The sequence below is a fragment of the Eschrichtius robustus genome, chromosome 11 (assembly GCF_028021215.1).
Source record: "Eschrichtius robustus isolate mEscRob2 chromosome 11, mEscRob2.pri, whole genome shotgun sequence".
Classification (NCBI taxonomy): Eukaryota; Metazoa; Chordata; class Mammalia; order Artiodactyla; family Eschrichtiidae; genus Eschrichtius; species Eschrichtius robustus.
This window is the reverse complement of record NC_090834.1, coordinates 74647033-74659706: the sequence shown is the minus strand read 5'-3', so window position 1 is coordinate 74659706 and position 12674 is coordinate 74647033. Positions and strand designations below refer to the sequence as shown.

General features: G+C 41.7%; 1 protein-coding gene across 1 annotated transcript in view; it reads left to right on the top strand.

Moving 5' to 3' along the window:
* Window positions 1-4949: 4949 nt before the first annotated feature.
* PIK3C2A (phosphatidylinositol-4-phosphate 3-kinase catalytic subunit type 2 alpha) overlaps window positions 4950-12674 on the top strand; it is a 102713-nt gene continuing 94988 nt past the window's right edge. The window contains exon 1 of the mRNA XM_068554606.1: window positions 4950-5055. The gene's annotated coding sequence lies outside the window, so the exon portion shown is untranslated. The remainder of the gene's footprint in view (window positions 5056-12674) is intronic.

Sequence of the window (12674 nt, the reverse complement as noted above, 5' to 3'; positions counted from 1 at the left end):
TTTCCCTCTGCCTGAAACACCATTCCCCACCTTTACATGACTAACTCCTACTCATTCTTCAGGGCTACTTCCTCTGGGAAGCCTCCCTTGCCCTGCCCTCCCCTCCAGCGGGGCTGGGAGCTCCTGTGTTGGGACCTTGTGCACAATTTTACCATAGCTTTTACTACACTGTATTGACATTTTGTATTTGTGTACCTTTTGTGGTTTTTTCTGTTGTTTTGGGGTTTACTAGACTGCAGGCTTTCCAAGGGCAGTGTCAAGACTGTATTCACCGTTTTTTCCCTTGCACTCAGCCCAGCTTCTGGCCGATCTCAATCAATGTCTATTGAACCCAGCTGAATCTAATACTAGGACTATGCTGGAATATCCTGGACACAAGTCCTTGAATGACTGATAACTAGCTTAAACACCCCACCGTAATCTTATAACAGGTTTATAACATGAGAACTACTCAGGACCCCATCCTTCCTCACTCCCTCTGAGTCTGCACAATTCCACATACTTCCTGAGCTGTTTTACAACACTTCCCAATAAACTTTTTAAAAAATCTTTTTTTTGATCATTCAGTTTCTAATCAAAATGTATTAGCATCCAGTGCAGTCTAACTATACTTCATGCCAAAATTATTAAGCTCTCATATTTTTCTCTTCTAAGTTGAAAGGAATACACACTCATGGTAACAAAGCCAATCTGTATAAAAGGAATATATAGTTAAAAGGAAGGCTCCATTCTGTTGCTGACTCCCAGCCTCCCGGGTCCTCTTTGTAGACACAGTCACTACTACCAACTTCTTTTGTATCCTTCCAGAGGTATCCTATGCTATTACAACACACTCCGTTGTTTTTCATTTTAATAAATTTATTTTACTTATTTTTATTTTTGGCTGCATTTGGTCTTTGTTGCTGTGTGAGGCAAGTTGCGGCAAGTAGCGGCTACTCTTCGATGTGGTGCGCAGGCTTCTCATTGCGGTGGCTTCTCGTGTTGCCGTGCATGGGCTCTAGGCGCGTGGGCTTCAGTAGTTATGGCTCGCGGTCTCTAGAGCACAGGCTCAGTAGTTGTGGTGCATGGGCTTAGTTGTTCTGCGGCATGTGGGAATCTTCCCAGACCAGGGCTCGAACCTGTGTCCCCTGCACTGGCAGGCGGATTCTTAACCACTGTGCCACCAGGGAAGCCCTCATACACTCTGTTTTTTAAAACATAAATACTAGCATTCCACAGATTATTTGCAACCTGGCTTTTTCCTTTAACAGATAGCTTGACTGTAACCTCATGAGAAAAGCCTTGAGGCGAAAGTACCCACCTAAGCCATGCCTGGATTCCTGACCAAAGAAACTGTGAGATAGCAAATTTTTGTTGCTGTAAACCGTTAAGCTTTGGGATAATTTGATATGCACCAATAGATAACTAATATACCTTCATCCTCTCCTCCTCTTTGTCCTGAGCTTCCCAAGTTACTTAGAGATATCTCTAGTAATGCTTTTAGAACACTACATCATACCTGTTTCTAAGTCTCTTTCCCCTACTTGACTATCTCCAAGGACAGGAATCCTGGCCCAGTTCGCTTTATATTTACTGTGTCTTACACAACGTTCAAGCTAGAACGTCATCACTTCCCTAGATTTTTGCAATAACCTCCAAACTGGGCTGCCCAAAACCCCTCTAGCCTCTCTCTGATCCATTCTCTACCCAGCTCTAAGAAATCTTTTTAAAATGCAACTTGGGTTATTTGAGAGCTTAAAATCCTTCTCCTCATTCTTAGGATAAAGACCTAAATTTTTAATACAGCCTCCCAGGCCTGGCATGGTCTGCCTGCCCCATCACCACATATAAAGCCACTTCCGCTTTGTTCCCAGCACAACAGCAACACTGGTTTTTCATTTCCTCAGCTGAACCATGCCCCTTCCTCCCTCACTGTCTTTGCTCACACTGTTCCCTCTGCCTGGGATGTTTTTCCCCTCCTCCTCACTCAATTTCTACTCATCCTTTAGATCTCAGCTCAATGTCATTTCCTCAGGGAATGCCTTTCTGCTTTCCATTCTAAATCAAAGAACCCTATAGTTTTCTTTCATACCACTTATCACAATTGAGATTAAGTGATTGTTTAATTAGGTTTTAATATTTGTCTCCCCTGGTGGACTTTAAGCTCTGTTAGGGAGGGGACACCTTGTCTTGTTCACTACTGTATCCCCAGCACAGACCATAATGCCTGACATATTGAAAATAAGGGCTCAATACTTTTTTTTTCCTTTTATTTTTTGCTAAATGAAACACAGGACAAACATTTCCTATTCCTTCTTCAAATCTTTTCATCATCTACACATTTAACCTTCTGAGTGTCATTCCTCTATGACAGTGTTATCTACCTTAGGTAATGACTTCTGAGAGGTAGAGATCACAGCTTTTAAGTTGTATCATATAGGACCCAGCAGAGTTCTCCTACTGAGGTGGGGATACAGCTTTGGGAAAGGAAAGACAATAGGTTTACTTATTAACGGCCTTTTGTAGCTACTTTATTGCTCTTAATATCTCTTTGGCCTGTTGGGGGCAGTGTGAAGTTAAAAGAGCATGAGGCATGCAGTCCCACCCAGCTTTGGATCCCAGCTACAGTACTTAGTAGCTGTGTGACTCTGGGCAAATTACTAATGTTCTCTGTTCCTCAAATTCCTCAGCTATAAAATGAGGATATCATAATGGTACCGTTTTATGAGGTTGTTGGAGGGATTCTTGTAAATTCCTCTCCATGACTTGTAAAGCACTAAGAACAAGGACTGGCCTTAGCAAATGCTCAATAAATGTCAGCTACTATTTTTACCTGTGGTAAAACAAGGTTGCCCATTTCTCATTTGGTACTGGAAGAAGTTTGGGAATATTTGCGGTGCTGTGAAGTTCCCTGTGGGAGGTTAGGATTGGAACACTTAAAAGTATAATGCCTCCTCCTCAATTCTTTTCTCTACCTTTAAATCTTAATATTGAAGCCAGTGGGAGAAGGGAAAGAGGAGAAACAGCTGCCAGCTATGTTCTATTTGGTTCCAAATGACAGCAGCACCAGTTTGCACTTTCTCCTAGAAGTTTGTGTTTCTATTGTTCACACGTGCATCTTCATATGCCTATTGCCAGAGAGATAAGATAAGCTAAGCAAGAGCTACCATTTCAGATTCTTGACACCTGGTAGTTTGTGAATGCTGCTTTTTTGGAATCCAGAGAACCGTCAAGCTCCCTTTCTTCCTCTTATTGGGACCCTTCCGATTGATCAGAGCCTATGAAGTATTGGCCATTCAAGTATTGGCCATTCAAGAGCCATAATAAAACAGTAATAAAATAATGAAGTCTGAACTGCAACAAGGAACTCACTCAAGCAAGGGCCCTCTGCTGCTGGGACCCAGAGAAAATATTTCTTCTAAGAAAAATGTAAGAAGGATACAAAAAAGTCAAACAGATAATCTTCCCTCAAGACACAGTGTTCTCTCAAGTCCCCGTCCTTCTTTTCTGAAGGAAGGCACACTCAATTCTGGGGCAGAAGCTAGGAAACCAGCCCGAGACAATTGGTTTTCCCCTCCCCTTTTAATCTCCTGAAAGAGCTGCCAATTCTAGAAATTCCTCCTTTGATCAGAAGATAAAGCAGAACAATGCTGTAGCACTAAGCGGATTCCTAAGGGACATTCTTCGAGGGTGTGTAAAGCCTGCCTGGAAGTGTGTGTACATGGGGGGAGGAGGGGAGTTGGTGGAAAACTAGGAGTAGGAAGGGTGGGTGGAACAAGAGTTGGTAGCCACAGCCACAAGGAATAATCATATAGTTGCTTCTAGACTTCATAGAGTAGCAACTCCAGCCAGTCTCATTTCCTGGGAGGCATAGGCATGTTTATTACAGTGATTAGAGGGCTTCATCCACTTCACATCCTCCCTCCAAAAAAAAAAAAAAAAAAAAAGAAGAAAGAAAAATCGGATTTATATTCCACTATTTGTTGGAGGTGAGTGTTTACTTCTCTTACAGCTTTCTCACAATTTTTTTTTTTTGTCGGAGAATTGCAGCCCATACTAGTCTATCACATTAGACTGGGAACCTCTGGAAGGAGCTGTTCTCTTACTGCTTAAGGGACAAAAATACTATGGATTAGAGTTAGAACTGAGTTTGAATCATGCCTCCAGCTTCACCATCTGTAAATGGGTTTAATTTTCCTATCTGCTTAACATGGTCATGTAATTTTTTTAATCTAACATTTGAGGGCTAAATACTCTACAAGCATAATCTCATTCAATTCTCATGCGGAAGGTATTATTATGGAGATTGTATGTGAAGATATTTTGTAATGCAGAAAAGAGCCGTCTGGCTGTGTTATTATTGGGCCATCTTCCTCACCTGGCTGTTGTGAGGATTAGATGAGACACTGATGTGAAAGCACTTTAAACGATCCACGTGATGGGCGGACTACTAATTACACACCCCGCAGCACCTGATGCACTGTGAGGACTCGGTAAACGCTGGTTGGAGTGAACGATTTTATATCTTCCCTGTTCCTTTCAGTCCTCCAATCACAAACTAATCTCCTCGGGCCTGGGGCCAAAACCACGAATCTGGGAGCTGCAGCCCGGATGCAGGCGAGTGCAGAGTCCCAGGAGAGGGCACGGGAACAATAGAATAGTTCGGAGGTTGGGGGCGGGGGTGGGGAATTCGGACGCCGGGCCTGAAAGGTGGCCGACTGGGGTCCCCGGAGACCCCCTCCCCTGGTCTGGGGCTGCACAGAGAGACGTCCTAAACCCGCATGGCACTCCTCCCGGGGAGCCGGAGTCACCCCCTACTCCCCCAGCTAGAGCCTCACGCGACGCGCCCAAGCCCCGCCCACTCCTCAGGTAGGCCGTCCACACCAGCCAATCCGCAAGAAGTCTGGGCACGGAAGGCGGTGCTTAACCGGCCGGAAGTGACGTCTCTGCTTGGCTGGCCGCAGAGTCCGCCGATGCTTTCGGCAGCGGCTGAGGCGGCTGAGTGGAAAATGGCTCGGACCGTGGCGGCTGTGGAGGCTTGGGTTGCGGTGGAGGCAGAGGCTCAGGCAGCGTGAGGTGAGGAGCGGTAGGTGCGGCGGGGGCCGGAACCTGGGACCCTGCTCTGCAAAGGCGGCGAAGGGCCCCGGAGGTCTTGGGAGGGTCTCTTGCCGCGGCCCCCAGTCCCCCGGGTGCCCGCTTCTGACCCTCCATCCCGTACTCTCGGCGCTGACCTAATCGACTCACCTCCCTCCGGGCCTTGCTTCCATCCAGGCCGTTGCCAGCTGCCCCTCCGAAGGTGCCTGCGTCCCACCAGGACCCTCTCGTCGGGGGCGGAGGTGGGGGGGCGCCTGGGAGTTAGTTTTGTCCCAAGAGGGGAGGAGAAGCCACCCCCTGGTTCTCGGGACCTGGCCGGAGCCGCGATGGCCGGTCCTACCCTCTGGTCGAATTGTTGGATTCTGGCGACTGTGTGTGCTGCACTTCTCAGCTGTGACCCGCATCCCCCCACCCCCGCTGCTTTTCGCCTCCTTGTCCCATCTCCGGCTTTGGGGGCGAAAGATCCTTTTTCTCCAACCCCACCCCCACCCCGGTTGCTTTTTTTTTTTTTTTTTTTTGCCGCGAATCCACTTGCTTCGGGGAAGACAGTATTATTTCAGTGTGTATTTAGCGCATCATCTTTCTGGGAGGGCGGTCAGATTAAAAATATTTGCTTAACTCTTCCTGAATGACGGAGGAACAATAAATAATTGAAGGGAAAAAAGCGCATGCTTATTTATCCTCACTAAATGGTTTGGCTTTAAGAACGAGATTCTCCAGCTGTGGAATTTTTTCTGGGGGAGCAGGGATTGAGGAGGGAAATGAGGAAGGAGAAAAGTAAGTGAGGAATAAAGTCTGGAGATAAAGAACGTGGAAGAGAGAACCTGTGGTAGTTCTTTCCCTGTATTAGCCTGATGGAAGTTCAGGTTGTAGTTATATTTTTATTTTGAACAGTGGGTGTTGAATTGGGTGTAAGGAAGGAGGCCTTTCTCTGTGAACAAGATTACTTGTTAAAGAGGTACCCTAAAATCTTTCCAGGTGGGTATCAGGCAGAAAAGTTCTGTTGGGAAAATTGTGTTACATACTGGAGCAGCAAAACTACAGATTAGAAGAGATGCAGAAAAAAGAAAGCTATTCTTAGAAGAGTGGTGAAGACGTAGTATAAAAAGAGGGACGGCTGTAGGGGGCTCCAGGAACACTGATTCCAGGAGAGACTTTGTACCTTTGCCTCCTTGGCTTGTGGTTAGGTTTCCACATAAGACACCTCTCAGCAACTCTGCCAGGGCTGGGGCTGATGCTCTTATTCATAGTAGCAAATTAGACCGAAGTGCCTTGGTTGAGGTCTGTACCGTCGAAGATAACTGCTTGTTGAATATTACCGCAGTCTTTGAGTACTGAAAAGCATTTTGACTGAATTACTTAACTCAAACCTAATTCAAGAGTGATTTTACATAGGTACAAAGCACATATAGAACTGCTTCAAGTAATTTTGCCTAAATTAATAGATTCTAAAACAATTTTTTCTTATGAAAATCTCTGTTGTGATTTGTGTTTTGTATGCAATGTTGCTTGCAGTTTTTCTTGGCAAGCACTGTTGTGTTTACGTCCATAGGTTTCACGACTTTTTCTGTTTCATGGAATATAAAAGTTGGCATGCTTGCATTTAGGAATTCTAGAAACTATAACTTTATATGATTAGTTGTATGTTAAGCATATGATTCTTTGTTTTTCTCTTCTGCTGTAAATGGTTCTAAAATTTTCAATTAATTGGAGATTGCTGCATCAGTTTCCATGTCCAGGAATCCTTCTTTAATCTAGCCCAATGTTTTTGCACTTAGTAAGCACATTCAATAAATGAACTTATACCTAACCAAGAGTACTGAATTTCCCAAGAGTTCAGAGTTCTTATCAGAGCCTCAGACCAAACTTTTCAGAGCAGCAGGGTGAAGCTCTTTTTTTTTTTAATGCTTTGTAACTTGTGTTTCTTTGATAATATAAATTATCCATTTTTATTGTATTTGCCATATTCCAAAAATAATTTAAGACAGGTAAATGATAAAGGTGAATGTTTTAGTGCAGTTCATTCACACAGTACATGATGTAATTTGTTAGTTGTACCTGAGTAAGGCTAAGAATTGACCGTATGGAAGATATTGTTTTCAGAGGGCCTATAGGGGTGTCTGGGACAGCAGTGGTTCTAGTAATAGAAAAATGAATGAGAAAAAAAAAATGAATGAATGCTTGTCCCCAGTAAGTTCTCTAGTCCATCTGGGGGAGACAAACACAAATTATAACAGTATGGTTATAAGGGCATGTAAGGGTTGTGGATCCAAAACACTAAAAAGGATGTGATCACCTGGGCTGAGAGATGGAGAGGGAATGAGTGCATCTCATGAGGACAGAGATGCTCAAATTGAGTCTCAAAGGGTGAATTCCTTTTATTAATGAGGGCAGGATAGAGGTTATCAGCTTCCAGACCCTGCTGTGATACTACCAAGCTGTTTAATACCTCTGGTATCTTGTTTTTTTCATTTGAGAGTTGGACTACATCTAAATCAATGATGTCCAGTAGAAATATTAAATGAGAGCCACGTATGTAAGATATTGTACATTTTCTTGGTAAATCTTGAAATCTGGTGAACATTTTACACTTACAACATATCTTACTTTGGACTAGCTACTTGTCAAGCACTCAATAGGTGTTTGTGGTTAGTACATACCATATTGGACAATGCAGATCTAGCATATGAAAATTCTGCTTTTCTGTCTTGGATTCCTGGTTGAAAAGGAAAAGCAACTCCTATGAGAAATGTATAAATGTAGTAATTTATAATTTCTAGTCATTTTGATAGTAGTCATACATGATGTTCTTTTGATTGGAATTATAGTCATACTTGAAAATGATGTTGCTGTAGGAGATCTTTCAGGTTGTTCATAGGGTTTTGGTTGGGACTAGAAGAAACTTTGTTTTCCCTGTGTCTGGTGCAGTCACATTTTGAAATATCTTTATTTTGTGTTTTTATATATACTTTGTATCTCTCCTTGTCTCTGCAGTCTGTTATTTATAACATGTGATGGATTCAAAATACAGTGAGATAGTGCACATGGACATTTTAAGCAGTTAAAAATGGAGATTTGTATAATTTTAAACTACATTTTGGATCTCTTAAAATTTTTAATTCAGCTATTTGGGTACAAAAGTGAATGGGGTTTTTAAACACTCTTGATTTTAGTAGATTAGAAGGCAGTTATTATTGGTTTAGCAGCATATTTATCTTTTAGCCTTGAGAATGAATTAAGATACTATAAAATGAACATCCCTACTGTTACACATATGGCTTTCTGTTAGTCTTATAGTACAAAAGTTACATTATTGATAAATAAATGATGTACAGTGCTGATTCACTTAATTTGTTGCGCATTGAGTTTGGTTTTAAAAAAAAAAAACAGAGGCTTATTTAGTCATGATAACTATGACTAACAATGATAAAGTGGGCTTCCCTGGTCACAGTGGTTAAGAATCCACCTGGCAATGCAGGGGACACGGGTTCAAGCCCTGGTCCAGGAAGATCCCACATGCTGTGGAGCAGCTAAGCCCATAAACCACAACTACTGAGCCTGTGCTCTAGAGCCCGTGAGCCACAACTACTGAAGCCCACATACCTAGAGCCTGTGCTCTGCAACAAGAGAAGCCACCGCAATGAGAAGCCCGCGCACCACAACCAAGAGTAGCCCCCGCTCGCCGCAACTAGAGAAAGCCTGCGCACAGCAACAAAGACCCGATGCAGCCAAAAATAAATAAATAAAATAAAATTAAAAAATTTTAAAAAATGATAAATTATATCCTTACATTTGTATTGATTGATGATTATAGAGTAAGTAATGCTCCCCTCACCCCCAAACCTTATTCTCTGAAATAAATGGGGCAGGTATTTTTCTCATTTTCTTGAAGAGGAAAATGAGACCCAGTGAGGTTGTGACTTGTTTAGGATAATACATTAGAGGTATTGCTTGAATTTACAGTGTCTTACAATGCTAAGCCTAGAGTTCTTTTCATTGCATCTCTTCTATGGTACTTCAGTGTTTAGATACATAGCACTTAACAGATTTTGGAGTGTGTATTAGTGGGTACTTCCTGCCTTTAAGGAATTTATATTCCAACTTGGAGAGACCAACTGCAATACATATAGCAGAAAGTAGTTTAGTTATTAAAAAATTATTAATGGGAAAGAAAAAATGTAAGGGATAGTATAGTTACATTTAAAATAGATGAGCGTTAACTAGGCAAGATATTTGGTTTTTTGAGTAGAGGGTTTAGATCTTAAACTGTTACTGTAGGAAGAAGGTGATGAAGTGTCAAGGAGAGAATTATTTCAGTGTACAGGGAACAACTTGGGGAAAAACTTAGATAAGAGAAAAAGTATAGCTTTAAGGAAGGATTTGCAAAGCTTATTTAAAAAGATAAAGGCAAGACAGAGGTGAAGTAGGAAATGAGAATAAATAGACATCTGCAATATAAATTTAGAGGCCAGTGGTCAGAACTTTTATATTATTTGGATGATTCAGGAACTCTTAGCATGTGCTGTGAACTTGTTGTGGCTTGAGTAGTGTGGAAGACGTGGCTAAGAGTATGGAAAGAGAGGTTGTTGACTATAATAAGCAGTAGAGTAATGTGAGTTCCTGCTGTGAAATGAGTAGGGATTTGATAAGAATTTTACTATGAGAAAAGAATAGGCAGTGTTCATAAAGGAAAATTGGTTAAAAAATTTGCAATATGGGTAATTCTAATTGAAACAGGTCATTTTTTAAAAGAGTATTTTCCTATAAAAACTGAAATTGGCAGTTTACTTTCAGAAAGTACTAGTAGAAGCAGGAAGACGTTAAGTATTGTTAAAGTTCTACTGTGGAATGAGAGGAAAAAGCAAAGGCAGTCCTTCTAGATAAAGGGGTGGGGAATATGAGAGGAGACAATAGAAGGAAATCAAAGGTAAGAGGTACTTACCTTCTGGTGAGGTGGGAAAAGAACATGGATGTTGATGGGAGAGATACGTGCACTTAAATACCTGCCTAATTAGGGAACAGGAAAACACTTTTTCAAATGTGTTATTTGCAGTTTTGGAAATTATGCAAAGCAGGTATCCCCCACCCCCCATAAACTCTGAAGGAGACCTAATTACCTGTAAACAAAACCATACTGCTATGAGTAGCCATAACCAGATTGATTTATTAAGTCACTTTATATGTGTTCATAATGTAATTTATAACTGTTCTGACTCTTCTTTTTAGTTTTGTTTTTTTTTTTAATTTATTTTTGGCTGCGTTGGGTCTTCGTTGTTGAGCGTGGGCTTTCTCTAGTTGCGGCAAGCAGGGGCTACTCTTGGTTGCGGTGCTCCGGCTTCTCATTGCGGTGGCTTCTGTTTGTTGCGGAGCTCGGGCTCTAGGCATGCGGGCTTCAGGAGTTGTGGCAAGTTGTGGCACGCGGGCTCAGTAGTTGTGGTGCACGAGCTTTGTTTCTCCGTGGCATGTGGGATCTTCCCAGACCAGGGCTCGAACCTGTGTCCCCTGCATTGGCAGGAGGATTCTTAACCACTGCACCACCAGGGAAGTCCCTTCTTTTTAGTTTAGTGTGTAAGTGTTTTTTAGACTATAGCGCTGAGTTGGGAAATGTGCTCTTTGTTTCGAGACTATAGCCTGGTTTCATCTGACTGGATCTCATGATGACGTTTAGCAGACTGGAATTCTGCCTGTATTAAAATACATGACATTGGGGCTTCCCTGGTGGCGCAGTGGTTGAGAATCCGCCTGCCAGTGCAGGGGACACGGGTTCGAGCCCTGGTCTGGGAAGATTCCACATGCCGCAGAGCAGCTAAGCCCGTGCACCACAACTACTGAGCCCGTGTGCTGCAACTACTGAAGCCTGCGCGCCTAGAGCCTGTGCTGCACAACAAGAGAAGCCACGGCAGTGAGAAGCCCGCGCACCGCAACGAAGAGTAGCCCCTGCTCGCTGCAACTACAGAAAGCCCGCGCGCAGCAACGAAGACCCAATGCAGCCAAAAAAAAAAAAAAAACCTGAACAGTTACAGCATCATGTCATGTTTTTGTTTGTTTTGCTTGTTTGTTTTGTTTAAGTCAGATTTATTGATATATAATTTACTTATAGTAAAATGTATCTGTTTTAGGTGTACAGCTCTATAAATTTTGAGAAATAGTGACAGTGTGTAACTGCCACCACCACAATTAAGATATGGAGTAATTCAGTCGCTTTAGAAAGTGCCCTTTTGCCCCTTGTAATTGTTCCCTCCCACTCACCCTCCACTCTCTGGCAACAACTGATTTTTCTTTTTCATTTCTATAGTTTTGCCTTCCAAGAATGTCATATAAATTGGCATCGTACGGTACCTATAGCCTTCTAAGTCTGGCTTCTTTCACTTAGCATAATGTTTTGAGATTCAATAAACCCTTTAAAAGAAAGAAACCAAACTAATTTTTAGAACAGTTTTAGACTACGGAAAAATTGTTAAGGTAGTACAGAGAATTCCCATAAACTCTGGACCTGGCTTCCCTTATTATTTTTTTTATGTGTGTAAACTATATTTGCTAATTGTCAAAAACACAAGATTCTAGAATGAAGTTTTTTGTTTGGAAATTGTGTGAAGATTTCTGTCATGATGACTTTCTAATGACTTTTATTATAAATTATATATAACGAAATTTGTCATTTAACCAATTTTAAGCATACAATTCAGTGACTTTATATGTACAATGTTATGCAACCATCACCACTATTTCCAAAATTTTTCATCACTCCAAACAGAAACTCTGTACCCATTAAGCAGTAACTACCCTTTCCCCTTCGTCCTAGCTCCTGGTAATTGCTCATCTGCTTTCTGTCTCTATAACTCTACATAATTGCCAAGATATGGAAGCAAGCTAAGTGTCCATCAACAGATGAATTGGTAGAGATATAGTATATATATATATATATGTATGTATATATGTGTGTGTGTGTATATATATATATACATATATACACACACACACGCACACACACAGTGGAATACTACTCAGCCATAAAAAAGAAGGAAATTTTGCCATTTGCAACAGTATGGGTGGACTTGGAGGATATTATGCTAAGTGAAATAAGTCAGACAGAGAAAGACAAATATTATATGATATCACTTAAATGTGGAATCTAAAAATGCAATAAACTAATGAATATAACAAAAAAAGAAACAGACTCACAGATATAGAGAATAAATTAGTGGTTACCAGTGGGGAGAGGGAAGGGGAGAGGGGCAATATAGTGGTAGGGGATTAAGAGGTACAAACTATTAGGTATAAAATAAGCTATAAGGATATATTGCACAATACAGGGAATATAGTCAACAGTCTATAATAACTATAAATGGAATGTAGCCTTTAAAAATTGTGGGGAATTCCCTGGTGGTCCAGTGGTTGGGACTCCACGTTCTCACTGCTGAGGCCCGGGTTCAATCCCTGGTTGGGGAACTAAGATCCAACAAGCTGTGTGGCGTGGCCAAAAATTATTTAATTAATTAATTAATATAAAATTAAACTAATATATTTATTTATTTTTGCCTGCGTTGGGTCTTCATTGCTGCGCGCAGGGTTTCTCTAGTTGTGGTGAGTGGGGGCTACTC